The 17,464-nt window shown below is 45.5% G+C and overlaps 2 pseudogenes; both read right to left on the bottom strand.

The window, feature by feature from the left end:
• Positions 1–7,255: 7,255 nt before the first annotated feature.
• Positions 7,256–8,219, bottom strand: LOC123644400 (annotated as a pseudogene).
• A 9,085-nt stretch (positions 8,220–17,304) lies between these two features.
• LOC123645287 lies at positions 17,305–17,464 on the bottom strand (annotated as a pseudogene).

Here is a 17,464-nt window from a genome sequence, read left to right as displayed (position 1 = left end):
GTCTTAGAAAACATCAAGAATCAAGTTATAAGTGAACATATTATTCTGCTTGAATGTCAATAATAACAATAACTAACATTCTGTTCTAGACACTGCTGAGCATTTTATATGCAATATCTTATTTAATCTTCACAATATCTCAGTGAGGTACCTATTCCTGTTTTACAGATATGGGGAATGAAACTAAAAAGATGAAGTAACTTGCACAAGTTTACACAGTGACAACAGTGGAATTTGAACCCAGCAAGACTGACTTTTCACCACCATCCAATACTAACAATCATCAGCATTTGGTTCACAGGAGTTGAGCCCCTTTCTTGGCAGAACTTGTGTGGTAGACCTGTCATTGGTGGCCTCTTTAAGAACAATGCCTCTGACCCCTGGCAAATAGCTGGATTTCTAATCCAAAACAGATGAATACCCACCCAATGATGTCCCAAGCATTGCCCTTTCCTAGAAACGTGTACTGCCTTGCTCTAGTCATCTGATTGGACATCTTTAGCTGTGGATCCTAGCCTGGAATGGTAATCATGATAACTACTATTTGGTGACCACTCACTGTGCAAGCCCATGAGGGGCATATTGCTACTGATTCTTACAGTAATCTGCATTAGGATAGTATATTTCCCACTTTGCCAGTGTTTCAGAGGAGTGCAAATGATGGGCTAAAACCACATGGATAAAGCACAGCAAATGTTAACATTCAAACTCAGCCCTGGTGACTCCAAAGCCCATATTCATTTCATTGCTCCCAAGTTTGCTATGCCCCATTAAACACTCTCAGCTGAACAGTTGGCCACTCCCCTTGGGGGACAGTCTCAAGCCCTGGTTAGTTCCCTAACCCTAGCCCTGTTTCCTCTCCTTCCCTTCCTTCCCCTACCCTATGTCCCCTGAGTTCACATGTGACCTTGAGATTGAGCTCATCCAGGGTGTGACGTTTTATTAAGCCAAAATTTTCAAAAAACTTTCCATAGACTACAACTCAGAATTTGTTTTTAAAAATTACCAAGAAGGGTGGTGTGGGGGCAAGGGCAATATATTGTACCCCCACAATATGCTGAAATAAGAATTAAAAAAAAATAAATAAAGACTAAAAAATAATTACCAAGAAAACAAAAAACTCAAGTATTATCTTCTCTGTTTTGAGCTCTCATTGCCATTTTTCCATAATAAAGGTACATGGGCAATTTTAGCTCCTTGCAACTCTCAGGAGGCAACTGTTTTTCAGGACTCTAGGGTGAAAAGGACAGAGACTCAATTAACTTAAGAGGGAGAAAAGAGAGACCGTATTAGCTCATGCAGCTTGAAAGTGCAGGGCACAGCTGACTTCAGGCATGACTTAGTCCAGGGCAATGCTGGCTAATAGAAATGTCAGGCAAGCCTAATATGTAATTTGAGATTTTCTAGTAGTCACATTTAAAAAAGTGAAAAGAAGCAGATGAAGTTAATTTTAATAATATATTTTCTTTAACCTAATATAACTGAGATATTATCATTTCAGTATATAATCAACATAAACAGGCCAGGCGTGGTGGCTCATGCCTATAACCCTAGCACTTTGGGAGGCCAAGGTGGGAGGATTGCTTGAGGTCAGGAGTTCAAGACCAGCCTGACCAAGAGCGAGACCCCGTCTCTACAAAAGAAAGGAAAAGAAAGGAGAGAAGGTGGGAAGGAAGGGTGAAAGGTAGTCCTGTAGTCCCAGCTACTTCGGAGGCTGAGGCAGGAGAATCACTTGCACCCAGGAGTTTGAGGCTGCATTAAGCTATGATGACGCCACTGCACCCCAGCTCGGCTGACAGAGCGAAACTGTCAAAAAAAAAAAAAGAGAGAGAGAAGAGTAGAGTTGAAATGGAAACCAAACTGCTAAAGTACAAATCTGGGACTGCTGGTGGCCATCTTGCCCAACAAATGGAGAGTCTATAGACAGATGGAGACACAGTGGCATCATTGAGTTTCTACATCTGCACGGCCCAATACGGTAACCACTAGCCTCACGGGGCACTCACTGAGTACTTGAAATGTGCCTAGTTTGACTTGAGATATCTGTAAGTTTATAATAGGCACATGGTTTCAAAGGCTTAGTGTCAAAAAAAAAAAAAGGAATGTATTGTATAGTGGTGAAGTCTGGGCAAAAAGAAAAAAAGGAATATAAAATATCTCAATAATATTTGAGACAGAATCGCAAATTTAAGACAGGCCCTACTTTACCAGTTTGCAAATCTCAGTGAGAATAGATCTTTTTTTCCCAATAATTAAAGGGGGAAAAAATGATAATAACTGTTTTGATTGGCCCACCCTGGGTCACATGCCCATTCCTGAACCAATCACAATGGCCAGGGAAATAGGACACTCTGATTGGCTGGGCCTGGATCTTGTGACCACTTCTGTAGCTGTGGTGCAGGAGGAGGCTGGGCCCCACTTAAACAACCAAAAAGTCGTTCCCCGTGTGAAAGCAGGGCAGCAATGCTGGCCAAACAAAAACACTTTATTTTTCAAATGAGGCTTGAATAGGATACCTGTCTATTGCCTCCCACTATCGCTTTTTCCTTCTTCCGTCCTAATATCCTATTTGGATTGTGGTAGATGTTAGTGCTTTTCATCAATATTTCTGCAGGGCACATGGAAGGATTGTGCTTTATTGCCTTCTGGACGTTAGGCACAGACATATGACTTGCTTTAGCTAATAACATCTGCACAGAAGTAACGTGTCACTTCCAGGTGGAAGTTTATAGGGCTGGTGCATGGATCTCCAAGCTCTCTCCTCGCCTGCCATGATGAAACTTGTGTTGATTTGGAGGTGCCACACATTCAGCCTAGATCACTGAGCCAACTCATGGAGAACAGCTGCCCTGCAAAGTCATCCTGAATCACAGTGGACTTTATGTAAGGAAGAAATAAAGTTTTGTTGTACTAAGCTACTAAGGTTTTGGGGTTGTTACTGAAGCATAACCTACTCAACTAATTCAGGGATTCATATGATTTTAGGAGTTGCAGAATCCATAATGTGACATAGCCTAAGCCCAATCAGGATTGCATACCCTGGCCATAGATAAATTCCTGTCAGAAGTAATCATATGTCCTAAGTAGGACTAGTCAGAATTGCTGTTAGGACTTTTGTTGACAAAAGTTGACACCTGGGACACAGGTGTTTTCTTTTGCTTTAGACGATGTGGTGTTCAAATGAAATGCCTGCATCTTGTGCAACAATTTTGCTATGATATGGAAAACCAGGCTGAGGACAAATCCATCACAGAGAAGGCAGAACTAATAGAATTACAGAAGCACCTAACTGGAGTCCTGGATCATACTGTGCCTGAAACCTGATCTTCCTTTGGATTACTTATGTAACCCTATAAATGCCCTTGATGTTTGTACAAATTTGAATTGGATTTTCTCTTACCCACAACGAAAAGTATCCTAACTGATATAAACCTTGATCACAAAGCACCCAGGGAAGAGGAGATATAGAAACTCTCCAGCTAATGTGCTAAATGTTCACAATTAAGACACTTTTCAGAAGTGACCAGTAAGGATTAGCTGTTTTTACTTATCAAAATAGCCTATAAAAGATTCTTATCATTTCTTTTCCTGTTACTGGGTAGGCACAGAGCTCTAAATTTAAGGCTGCTAAGCACAAAACCAGAATCTTCCTAGCATTTTTTTTCTGCAAAGAGAGCCTTCCTTCTTTCAAAGATGACATGTATAGAGTTACTGCTATGGAACCTCCATTGGTTTTATTAATAGAAATCCTCATAAGATCCGTTCCCCAAATGGCCTTATCCACACCATTTTCTGGTCTTCCTTTATGTTCTTCCTAAAGTTGTGTTAGCTATTGTTATAAACAACCCCCAACACTTAATGACTTAGAACAGGGGTTGGCAAACTTTTTCTGTAAAGGGCCAGCTAGTAAATATTTTAGGCTCACCTTTGAAGTTGACATTGAAAGCAACCATAGACAATATGTAAACAAGTAAGTATGGCTGTGTTCCGGTAAAACCGTATTTACAAAAACAGGCGTTGGGCCAGAATTCGCCTGCAGGTGGTAGTTTGCTCACGGTAACCTTAAAACAATATACTTTTAAAAAAAATCTCTTCCAGTTTCTGCGGATCAGGAATTTGGGAGTGCCCTGCTGGGTTGTTCTGGGTCAAGATCTCTCACGAATTGCAGTCAGATGTCAGCCAGAGTTGCAGGATCTATTTTTTGCGGGCTGAAGGATCTGTTTCCAAGGTGACTTACTTGGTCAGTAAGACAGTGCTGGCTGATGGTGAGAGAACTTAGTTTCTTTCCACAGGGTACTTGGGTGTCTTCATGGCATGGCACCTGGTTTCCTCCAGAGCAGGTGGTCAAGGTGGAAGTTGCAATGTTTTGATGACTTAGCCTCAAACTCACAAACCATCGCTCCTGAGTATCCTAGTGGTCACACAGGTCAGCCCTATTTGTCGTGGGAAGAGAGTACGCACAAGAGCATAAATACCAGTAACAAGGATCACTGGCCGCCGTCTTGGAGCTGTCACCACCACAGTGGTTCTCAACCCTGCTGCACATTGAAAACTCCTGAGGGGGCTTTTAGAAAACAGAGATACCAGCCTCTCCCACCCTCCCCGGAGAGTCTGTTTCAGTCAGTCTGGGATGCAGGCCAGGCAGCAGAACTTGCTAAAAGCTCTGCACATACATGACGCTGGTGTTCAGCTGGGCTTCAGAACCACTCTCTTAAAGGCTTTGCTGGGTCACGTTGTGGGCAGCAAGCCTCCTGAACATGTATCATAAATAGCAGAGACAACAGATCATAGCACCCAGGAATTTAAGAATGTTTGGCCATTTTACCTCAGGTGCGGTTGAAGAAGGAGGAAAGCAACATGCTGTGTCCTCACCAGGACTCTGAATAAGTGTTCCAGTCTAAGCATGGCTAGAGTCACAGCCACTCAGCCCATCTCTCCACCTTGCCTCACATCGGGGATAAGCTGCTTCTCACTGTGAAGGATTTTGTCCCAAGAACTCAGCTCCTGGTAATTGGGTGGCTGCTCTTGTAGCATGTGGCATCCTGTGTCACAAATACACACCTCCAGAAGACAATCACATGCCTGTCTGGTGTGGTCTATGGGGTAGCCTCCACTCTTCTGTGCTTTTCTGGGAAATATAAGAGAGAGAGAAAGAGCAGTGAGGGGTCTGTCATCTCTGGAAAATCACTGGATTTGACTGTCCTTAAATGAAATAATATTTGTAAAGTGCCCAGCACAGTGTCTGACACAAATTAGATGCTCAACACTCAATGGTTGTGTATTTCCTTCCCTCCTCTCTTCCCTCCTTTCCTCTTCACCTCCCTCTCTCGATCCCAATCTGCCGTCTATGTGTACCTATGTGATTTTTAAATCCCTTCTCTTGGGCAGGCTTTGGGGCTTCCATAGCACATGGAAAAGGCATTCACACAATGTTGATAATGACATACCCTGATGCCCCCACATCCTCATGCAGAGAACTGGATGGAAGGGGGGGGCCCCTGCCTCCTGAGGTTTGGCCTGATGGTTTAAGCAGTGAACCCATTAGCTTAGTAGTCATGCACTGCGTAATGACGTTCCGGTCAGTGATGGACCAATGACAGAGGGTCATCCCATAAGATTGTCACGGAGCTGAAAAACTCCTATCACCTAGTGACATCGTAGCTGTCATAATGTCGTTGCTCACGTTTGTGGTAATGCTGGTGTGAACAAACCTCCTGTGCTGCCAGTCATATAACAGCACGACACAATTATGTACCCACATAATACTTAATAGTGATAAAGGATAACTAGGTTACTTACTGGTTTGTGTATTTATTATATTTTTATTATTATTTTAGAGTATACTCCTACTCGTACTTTATTTCTTTCTTTATTTTTTAGAATCTGCCTTGATCTTGCAGTCTATTCATATCTTTTTTAAAAAAGTGAACTGTAAAACAGCCTCAGGCAGGTCCTTCAGGAGGTGTTCCAGAAGAAGACATTGTTGTCTTAGGAGATGACAGCTCTGTGCCTGTTACTGCACCTAAAGACCTTCCAGTGGGACAAGATGTGGAGGTAGAAGGCAGTGATGATGATCCTGACCTGTGTAGGCCTAGGCTAACGTGTTTGTTTATGTCTTAGTTTTTAACAAAAAAAGTTTAAAACATAAAGAAAAATAAAACATTTTTTTGTTTTTTGAAGAACTCCAGAAATAAAACATTTTTAAAAGCAGAAGAAAAAAAAAACTTAAAGAACAAGGATATAAAGAAAGAAAATATTTTTGTACATCCATACGATGTGTTTGTGTTTTAAGCTAAGTGTTATTACAAGTCAAAAAGTCAAAAAAAATATTGAAAAAGTTTATAAAGTCAAAAAGTGACAGTAAACCAAGGTTAATTTATTATCGAAGAAATAAAAATATTTTAAAATAAATTTAGTGTAGCCCAAGTGTCCAGGGTTTATAAAGTCTGCAGAAGTGTACAGTGATGTCCCAGGCCTTCACTGTCACTCACCACTCACTCGCTGACTCACCCAGAGCAACTTCCAGTCCTGCAAGCTCTGTGCATGGTAAGTGCCCTATACAGGTGTACAATTTTTAATCTTTTATGCCATATTTTTCCCGTACCTTTTCTATGCTTATATGTGTTTAGATACACAAATACTTACCACTGTGTTACAATTGCCTACAGTATTCAGTACAGTAACATGCTGTCCAGGTTTGTAGCCTGGGAGCGGTAGGCTATGCCATGTAGCCTGAGTGTGTAGTAGGTTGTACCATCCGGGTTTGTGTAAGTTCACTCTACAATGTTGGCACAACAATGAAATCACCTAATGATGAATTTATCAGAACATATCGACATGGTTCAGCGAGGAATGACTGCATAATGTTTCCTAAATTTGCTGATCAAAACAACCAGGTGGGGAGCTTGTTAAATATCCAAATTCCTAGGCCTTACCCCAGGGCTATGGAATCATAATATGTAGGGGAAGGGCATCTGAGTGTGTATGTGTGTGCATGTGTGTGTATGTGTGTCCCTGACCCAGGCTTCTGTAAGAAAAGCGTGATGAGTGATATGAAGACTAAAATCAAGAGCATCATTGAACTTCACCTTCCCTCCAGCCAGTTCCTCCCACACTCCATGCCCCCACTCTTTGTGTTCCCAAATCCTTTCTCAGTAACGAAGAACATAATCCCCAGAGCCCTGCATAAACTCCAGCGCTCTCTCTCCCCAGGTTCTCCTCTTTTCTGCCCCCATTCCTGAGAAGGGCCAGCACCTCAGTCTGAGTGCGTGGAGCACCCAGCATGGTGACAGAGACAAGGGAAAGGGACGGAGGGGTACAGTGTAGTGAAGTCAGGGCCCCCGTAGCCTGGGTACCAAAACGGGGCACTGGGGCCCCGGGAAAGGATATTGGTTTCCCAGGGAAAGGAGACCCAGCAGCCTCAAAATCCTCGTGTTGCAAATAGTCACTGCTTGATCGTTTGCCCTCTGACGCTGGTTACAGCACCACACGGACCACATCCTCCCCAGCCCCGGCTGCTGGGCGATGCGGCTGATCTGCTGCAGTGTGGGCTTTGGGCACCACGGAAACACGTTCCCAGGTTGCTTCTCGCTGAGTTCTCAATACCCATTTGCTTTCTATTCTCGGCCTGTATGAGGGTCTCTGCTTTGCACATCTCCTAAAGATTGTGTTGTGGTCAGCTTCTTCCAGCCGCTTCTGCAAGAGAGGCCGCAAGTACACTTGTTCTTGAAACTGAGCTGCAGAGTCTAGAACAGCGAGGTGGTTTGGCTGAACACCCTCCCAAAGAGAACCCCGGGGTGAGCCCCGCGCTGGCCTGGGGATATCCCAGGGCGATCCCCTTCCCTTTCAGGAGCTTGGCAGCTTGCTGCAGGGCTTTTGGCAGAGCTTTGATGTCCTGGGACTCCTCAGGTTTTGCTCCAGTTTTTTCTTGTCCAGCTTCATGGCACAGAGAGGCACTGCAGGGCTCCAGGGACGTCCCCGTGGAGTTGCTCTCTGCCCCGGCTCTTGCCTTGCCCTGGGCCCGAGAGGTCCCCAGGCCACCTCACTCCAACCTGAGGTCCACAGCGCGCCATCCCACTACAGAACTCATAGGGCAGAGGGGCCCTGGGGACCCCCCCATGGCATCTGAGTTTTTGATAACTGTCCCATGTGACTGCTGTGGCCAGGCACATCTGGGGATACTGGCTTAGTGCAAAGAGCTTTGGGCCAAGGGTTGCCATCAAGAAGCTCAGTTACCTCGGTGAGGACACTCCCTGTCTGTGGGCCACAGTGTCCCCATCAGTAAAGCAAGGAGGATCAGTTCTTAACCCTTCTTGGGGTCACATTGAGAACCTAATAAAATTGTAGATCTTCCTTTCTTATATGTCTATTTCTTCCCCCTCCTTAAAACAGAACACACAATTTTGCTCACAATTTCAAGGAATTAACAGACCTCAAAAGGTGATCCGCAGATCCCTAGGGGGTCACAGGGGCCAGGCTGGGACACCTCCTCCCCAGACGTTCTGTGCAATCCCCCCCTACACTGATTATATTGTATCTGATTCTAGCCACACAGGACCACACACGGTATATTATCTTTCATTAATAACACATTGCTCTACATGTGATGCCTTCTTTAATGATTATTTCCAATAACTACAGGAAATCCTTAGTTCCCACATACTTCAGGTTCCAGGACCTGGGAAGACTGGGGATAATGAGGGATCCAGATGAACAGAACTGTCAGCCCAGCCACCCCGCACTGGGGTGGGAGTGTGCTCTGCGGGCCCAGAAGCTTCTCATGGTGCAAGCTGGGTCCTACGTTTCTGACACTCAGAATCCCAGGCAAAGTGACAGAGGATAGGATGGTAACAGGAGCATTAATTTCCCTTCTGTTCTAGATCAGGGTTCTCCTTCTGAAAATAGCTGGGCTACTCTGGAAGTCAACGCTGCATCAAAGGCTTATCGAAATTCAAACAATGCACTGGCAGCCAAAGCCCTCCCTGAGAGGTCAGCAAGGAGTCTAGAAACGGTGCTCGTGTTTCTTTAAAACATATTTCATCAAGTGCCCTCCACGCCTACCACGTTGGGTTCAAAAGCTTGGACTTTCCTGTGTACCCAGTGGGTGGAAGAGTGGGGGAGGATCTTTCCAGCTCACTGCTCTCTCCGGAAGCAGGGGTGGGCTGAGCCACAAGGTGACTGACAACCACAGGGCCCCAGGACTCCAGCTACCGCAGGACCAGGAGGCCCAAGGACAGGGCTGCTGCTCTGGTCTTACTGCCAGTAGACACCCTGAGTCTTTGGTAATTACCAATTTTTCCACAATTAAAGGAAAAAAATATACTCCTGGAACAACATATATAAGTCTTTCAGCATCATTTAAGCTGACGTCTTTTTTTTGTTTTCTGTGAATGGACGTTGTAGCCTGTCATCCCTGTCTCCAGGGAGTACCTGAAGTGAGTCCTACCTCTCCCCGTTCTCCTCTGCTCCATAATAATCCCTGTGTGTCCGGGGTCTCCACGTTTAAACCTCACACATTACTCCGACAAGATGCTGGCTTGGGCTGAATGTAGGAGAAAGACGCTTTTAAAGGTGGTTAAGTTATTTATTTATTTTTTTGTTTTTCTTTCTTTTTTTTTTTTTGGAATAAAATTTACATAACACAGAATTGCTCATTTTAATCACTTTTAATTGTATAATTCAGTGGCATTAAGTACATTCACATTGTTGTGCAACCACAACCACTATCTACTTTCAGAATTTTTTCAGCTTCCAAACTGAAACTCTGTACCCATTAAACAATAACTCCTCATTTCCTCCTCCCCACAGCCCCAGGCAAGCACCATTCTACTTCCTATCTCTATGAATTTGACTAAGTACCTCATATAAATGGAATCATACAGTATTGGTCCTTTTGTGACTGGCATATTTCACTTAACATGCTTTCATGGTTCATCCATGTTGTAGCATGTATCAAAATTTCCTTATTATTTATTTGATAATTTTTATTATTAATTTTTTTTTTCAATTTAGAGACAGTTTTTCCCTCTGTCACCCAGGCTGGAGTGCAGTGGCACCATCATAGCTCACTGCAGCCTCGAACTCTTGGGCTCAAGCTCCCAAGTAGCTGGGACTACAGGCACGTGCCACCATGCCCAGCTAATTTTTTTTTCATTATCTGTAGAGATGGGGTCTCACTATGTCACCCAGCCTGGTCTGGAACTTTGTGTATCTATTCATCAGTTGCTCCTACCTTTCAGCCGCTGTGAAAAATGCTGCTACAAACATGGGTGTACAAATTACAGTTTGAGTCCCTGCTTTCATTTCTTTTGGGTGAATATCCAGAAGTGAATCAGGTTTACTTTTTCAGTTATGAAAGTTACCTTCACAGACTATTTGTGGTGTATGCTCATCCTCAGACCTTGCACACCACGTTACAAGAGGAGATGAAGCCAGCACGCAAACACCAGCCTCACACAGCAAAGTGTGGCACAGGCATCTGAGTGGAATCGAGAAAGTACCGTGAGGAAGCAGAGGGCACAGAGATCCCACTGCCAGACCGTGAGCAACCAGAGGACGGGGACTGTGCTCATTATCTTGGGTCCCGGCATCTCGCACAGCACCTGGTGTGATCCCTCAGGTGGGCAATCAGCAATGCCTGTGGATTGAATTCAAGAGTGAATGAGTGAATAAACAACACCTAAAGGGGGGATTTGCAAGATTTTATCAGGGACACAGCATGCAAACAGGACCCTGAAGATGTAGAGAGCCCCGAAAGGCAGAGATGTGGAAGGAAGGCATTCCAGGGAGAACATATTGCCTAAGCAAAGGCATGCAAGCAGCCAAGCCCAGTGGTATTCAGCAAAGGAGGGGCCCAGATGGCTAGAGCTGTGATTTAGACAACCCCTCCGAGGGCTGCTTTGGGGAAGAGTGGGTGGAGGCAGGGGAACAGTGAAGGAGGTGGTAGAGACCTCTGATGGTTCCTCATATATGCTCTCCTCTTCTTTCATAACATTGAGAGATGATGGTGGTGGTGGTAGTGGTGGTGGTGGTGGTGACGGTGACAGTAGGCACTTGTTTGGTACATCTCTGTGTCAAGCACTGTGCTAAACTCTTTATACAGAGCATCTAGGTTCATCTTCATTGATAAGCCTACAAGGCGGTGCTCATGTCCCCATTTTACAAATCAGGAAACCTAGCGTTCCAGACACGAGGAAGCTTGCCTGAGGCCACACGGTAAGTGGTGGAGCCTGAGGGCGCCCAGGCGGTCTGATGGCAGAGCCCAGCACAGCACCAACCACCCTGGGTAGTTTTCTAGTCCTTTCTAAACCAGCGCAATCAATTTCAGAGCTATTTTTCCAAGAACTCAACAAACCATCTGAACCTTTCTAGAATGTGGAAAGTTTTGCTTTTGGTTTTTTCAACTCTTTTCTTTCTTTTTCTTCTTTTCACAAATTGCCAATTTTTAAAGAAAAAAAAGTATTAGAAAAACTCTTTAAAATAATTGGAATTGAAAAAAAAATAATTGGAATTGAGATCCATTAAGACCTTTGTCCCAAACACAGCAAAAATCTTATCCAAATGTATCGGGACACAAGAATTAATCAATTTTCCTCCAGACTAAAATTTAAAAAACCTGATTATTTACCTTTTAAATAATTGTTCCAGTTTTGATTTTTTTTTAATTTTTATTTATTTATTTATTTTGAGACAGAGTCTCGCCTTGTTGCCCAGGCTAGAGTGCCGTGGCATCAGCCTAGCTCACAGCAACCTCAAACTCCTGGGCTTAAGTGATCCTACTGCCTCAGCCTCCTGAGTAGCTGGGACTACAGGCATGCGCCACTATGCCCAGCTAATTTTTTCTATATATATTTTTAGTTGGCCAGATAATTTATTTCTATTTTTAGTAGAGATGGGGTCTTGCTCTTGCTCAGGCTGGTCTCGAACTCCTGACCTCGAGCAATCCTCCCCCCTCGGGCTCCCAGAGTGCTAGGATTACAGGCGTGAGCCACCGTGCCTGGCCTTAAATAATTGTTCCAGTTTTGATGCAGAATTTTAAAGCTTGCTGAGTTCTGATTTCATTGTGTGCACTTAATAGGCTTCCTAATCTATATTCTGAATTAAAATGGTTTTGAGGGTGGATCACAATAGCTTCCCAAGTCTGAAAAGAAATATTGAGATTCTGGAGTGGTGGCAATTACAAAATTGCCTAGACTCACAGTTTGCTGGAAAACCAGATTGGAAAATAAGAGGCAAGATGTCCAGGAAAAAAACCAAAAGTCACCAGTCAGAGCTGGCTGGGACAATTAGAAAGCGTGGGGCCTCACCCGTGTGAAACATCCTGCCAGGCAGGACATCTCCCCTCTCTGAGTGCTGGAAATCAGCTGTTCAGGAAGAGGGCAGGCTTCGGGCAAAGGAGCCCTCCTGGTGGAAAGCGGGTTCCCCACCCAGAGAAAGTGCTTCTCCAACTCCCAACAACCAGTTCACCGGTAGGCACCCTCTTCTTCCCCCTCTAAACCTGACTCCCTGGGTGGTCCCTGTAAACCAGGGACATTCTCAAGGGCTGAATCTCACCAGGTTCTCCTCCAAAGGATTTGAGGCCAGAGCCGCATTTCTGCAAGACTGGGGAAGGGGGAGGACCTCCCACAGCACCATCGTCTGAGATGCTCTTTGACATGTGGTTCCTTCTTCCCCTCCCAGACCTGCTGAATCAGAATCTCAGAGGCTAGGGCTCAGGCATCAGCTTTTTAAACAAGCTCTCCAGGGATTTCCATACACATTCAAGAGTCAAAACCACTAGACCATAAGCAACTTAAAAAGAAGAATGGTGTGTTGTCCACTGCAGTCTTCCTAGCGGCTGGCACAGGGTCTACGACTGGTAAGGGATCGGTGATGAATGGATGAATGAGTACCAGAGGCTGCTTCACCACCATTGGGGTGGGGGTATGGGCTTAGCTCGAAGAGGAAGGGTCTCCAGGAGGGCTCGGGTCTGCCTAGGCCAGGGCAAGGCCTCAGGGACTCTTGCTTGGGCTCTGGCATCTCTGGGTCTGTCCCTTTCACCTCCCTTTGCCCTGCACTAGGGCTCAACCAGCTGGGCAGCCCAGCTCTGGCCCAAAGCCCAGCGAGGCCACCCTGCAGTCAGACACTTCCCTCTCTGACAAACTGCCAGACCAACCAAGCTTGGCTCTGAGGATTGGAATTTGCCAGACTAGGAACCAGCCTCAGACTCGCAGACAGCCACACCGCCTCTTGCCGGGAGCGTGGTGCTGGGGGCCAGCCCCAAGAGAGGCCACAGGAACTCTTGGCAGTTTAACCCTGATTAAACCACACAAAGCTGCCATCCAGACTTCCCAGCAGTAACGTCTGCCCTTCCTGGGCTCGCTCTAGTTTGCCAAAGCCTCTGGCCACCCCCTCGCTACCTCTGGCTTGCAGACCTGCAGGCCCTTCCTACTCCTCCCACAACCTCACCTAACCCCCTAGAACAAGAAGTCCTGAACCTTCCAGGCTAATGAAGTTATTGGATGCAGCCCCACGGCCTCACATTTGCGGGGAGCAGCTCACTGTCAACACGCCTTCATTTCTGTTATCTCTATCACCTCATTTCGTTCTCCTGACAGCCTTGCGTGGAAATTATTATTACCCTTCCTAACAGTACAGAGAGACAGAGCCAGGGCTCAAGGTTGCACACCTGAGTGGCAGAGCCAGCGCCAGGACCAAAGTCAGGGCTGGCACCTTTGCTCAGACCTTGGACAGACCTGGGAGAAGGCAGCGGGCCACATGGTTCTCAACTGTGATTGTGCTTGACACTCACCGGGGATCCCCAGACCCTCCCCAGAGCATTCTGTGGGTTCAGTGTGCCTAGGAATCTGCCTTTTAGTAAACACTTCCCACTAGTGTGGACAGAGCATTTTAACACACTCCTGGAGACCTCACCTATTTATGTGGTCTACAAAAAAGAATAATCTTATTGGTGAGAATTTGAAAGCCCTTAGAAAGGAAAATTGTGCCTGAATCCATCAGATCCTTGGCCTGAGCTGCACTAGGACCCCCTTCAGACTGATTAACGTGCTAAAAGGAGATAAATATGCCCTAAAACCTTTAGCCTACTGCCTGGCAGATTGGTGATACTCAACAAGTTTTGGTTTCTTCTTCCTTCTCTTCAATGCCAGCAACCTCTGGTTGTATATGCTTACACTAATTTTGAGTTTCGCTACATTTTTGCTTTTAGCTGTTTTTTAAAAACACTTTTAGTTGCCACATTTTTTTTTCCTGTCTTTTAAATTCCTTGACCTTTTCTTTCTCACACTGAAAAATGTCTTGGAGCTCGAATTGGACCAGTTTATTTCCACCTGCAGCCCACTTGAATGGTGCTGTCGTTCCACAGCCAAACCTTGGGGCCCAAGCCAGCTCTGCCACCCACCCCACCAAGGCCATGCGGTGTATTTTTATTCACTGTGTCCCCTGCCTTGAATGCTTCCTAAGGTGGGGAAGGTGCAGAATGGTGTCTCCAAGCCTGTACTGCCCCTCAGGTCTATTCCTACATAAGATGCTCCTCAAGTGAGTGTGACAAGATGATAGTTATGGAAAATGAAGGAAAATATAAATTGGCTCTAACTGTGTCTCCTAAGCTCTCACAGATCTAGAAAGATGCTGCTGGTGCATCTGAGATTTTTTTATTTTTTTTTTTAGAGACAGGGTCTCACTCTGTTGTCCAGGCTGGAGTGTAGTAGTGCAATCATATCTTGCTGCAGCTTCAAACTCCTGGGCTCAAGTGGTCTTCCTGCCTCAGCCTCCCAAGTACGTAGGACTACAGACACGTGCCACCATGCCTGGCTAATTTTTTTAAAAAAATATTTTGTAGACACAGGACCTCACTATGTGTTCAGGCTGGTGTCGAACTCCTGGCCTCAAGGGATCCTCCCACCTTGGCCTCCCAATGTGCTGGGATTATAGGCATGAACCACTGTGCCCAGCCTTAGGTTTCAATAAAGTGATCTGCCATCAATTTCTTCTTTCAAATGTAGTGCAGGTTCACTCTTGAAAAGCTTGTTATTAAGACGTTTCTCTCAACATTTCTGTTTTGCTCACTTCTAGTCCTCTTGCAAATCTTCGAATACTTGCTTTCTAATTATAAAAATGCATGTTCATTTAGAAAATTTGGAAATCCCAGAAAAATATAAAATAAAGTATAAAACAGAAAAATATCACTAATGATCCCACCACCTAGAGTCCTATTAACATTCTGCTGTCTATAGTTCCATTTTTTATATACACAGAATTGTAAAAAACATATCTGGAACAGCTGGCTCCCTGTGGCCTCCCCAGACAGCAGTCTGGGTGCAGCGTTCTGCAGCACGAGGACCTGTCAAAGAAGACAGAGGTCCCTGAGGATGAGGGTTGGAAGTGCCATGCCTGATGTCACAAACATAGCCATCCCCCCCACCCCCCCGAATAATGTCCCAGCATGCTCAATTTGTGCTCCAGGAGGGCAAGCCCAGGCTTTTGAGCAAAGGTGGCTCAGTCACCAGGCAGGCAGCTCTGCCTGTCCGCTGATGTGGAGATTTCAGGCCACGGAGCTTTCCCTGGAATGCAGTTTTGTTTTTTCTTTCCATCTCTTATTTCCTTCTCTCCTTTCTCTTGTCGGGCCTGAGGAGCCAGTTTGTGGTTCTTTGTTAAGGCAACCCAAGCACTTAACTGACACAGACTCTTTCTAGGTGGTTCTAGGATGGGCCCTTCCCTTTCCCTGCCGTGCAATGGGCATTAATTAGGAACAAGATTGGTATGTGTGCAGTGGAGAGGAAAGAGACATTCTAGACAAGAGAATTAACAGGAGCAGAACAGGCACAGATGGGATGCTGCTGCAGTGGGGAGAAAGGTAGGGGTTAGGATAGCAGTGCTAACCAACATTTATCGAGCACCTCCTGGAAAAACGTGGCTCAGAGAAGTTAAACACAATGTCCAAGATTAGGTAAGTGGGGAAGCCATAATTTGAACCCAGGATCATAACGGTTTCTTTTCAACTTTCCAAGCAGAAAATGGAGTTGGTGCTTTAAGGCTCACGCTGGTCTTCCCTTGGGGGTGTTTCGCCTGGGGCTGAGTTGGTTTCCTAGGAGTAGCCTGACCTAAAGCAGTTCTTGCCTATTAACCTCCATTCCAGACGTGGCCACTGGGCAGGCCCAGTGCTAACCCAGCCAAACTGGAGCAGAGGAGTCAGGGCCAGAGCCAAGTTCTTGCTCCAGTTCTGTCCACAGTGGCTGCTGGCCACTGCAGACCACCCAGGGTGCCTGCACACCTGCCAAGAGATGCAGGGAGGTTTGGGCACAGCCACACTTACTCCTATTAAAAAGGATTTGCTACACAGCTGCTTAAGAAAGCCTCAAAACAAAAGCAAACAATCTCCCAAAATGTTCAGATTCAGGGAAAAAGGTTGAAACCTTCACCCAAGCAACAGGCCTGGGGAGAAGGAGCCAGCTTGTGGCTCCAGCTTTTTTTCCCTAGTTCAGACAGTCAGGGACTCAGCTGTCTTGCCTACCTCTGGAGTTTTTATGATCAAACAGCACATGCGTCACTCCAAGAACTGTGCCTATAAAATCTTCCAATAGGAATCTCTTTTTTGCCCCTGGAGGCATAGATCCCAAATAGGTCACCCTTAAACCCAGACAGATCCTTGTGGCTACTGAAATGCAGACATGGTCATTCTCATAAACACTTCAGCGTGGTGCTCACTGTGTGCCAGGGTTCCTAGTGCTTTGTATGTGCTAATTCGTTCCATCCTCATATTTCCTCCTAACTTGCCCAAAGTCACATAGCCAGGAAGCAGTGGGATTTGGGTTTGAAACCCAACAGTCCAGAGCTTGTGCTTTTAACCGCCATATTATTCTGCCTTTCTTAAAATATTTGGGGAAGAAGATCAGCACTTTACCTGTTTAGCATTTGTATTAATAATATCTTCACCATCAAAACCAGGCATCAGGTAGCAATTGTCAGCCCTTTGTTCTTTCTTCCCTGCTCTGTAGAGCTGCTAAGTGCAAAACTCTAGGTTACCTGCTTGCCCTTCCCTGCTTTCTTCAGCACCTCCCGGAGGGCTTCACCTTCCAGTTGTCCGTTCTACACATAAGATGCTTCAGGGGAGAGGAGTAGATTATCATCATGAAATACCTGCGAGTCCCCAAATTAAGCCATTAATTCCGGAAGGCTTCATGAGTTATTTAGACAGTGTCATTGCAACTATTAAAACAATGGTTCATGAGCTTTACTTTGGTCTCCACCAGCTCACCCGTGGCTCTGGTAAAGTGCGAGGGGGAGGCTGAGGCAGCTTGCTTCTGTGTCTGGGTAGACCAGGTAGACACTCCCAAACACCCTGCAGCAGAGCTTCTTTGTCCAAGATCCAGTGAACTGGGACCTGCTCCCTCTTTTTTTTCCCAATTAGCACTAATCGCACCTCGGGTAAACCTCATTGGCTACGATACTGCCACTGCGCAAAGCT

The sequence above is a fragment of the Lemur catta genome, chromosome 9 (assembly GCF_020740605.2).
Source record: "Lemur catta isolate mLemCat1 chromosome 9, mLemCat1.pri, whole genome shotgun sequence".
Taxonomy (NCBI): Eukaryota; Metazoa; Chordata; class Mammalia; order Primates; family Lemuridae; genus Lemur; species Lemur catta.
The sequence above is the reverse complement of the archived record's forward strand: the minus strand, read 5'-3'. Positions and strand labels throughout refer to the sequence as shown.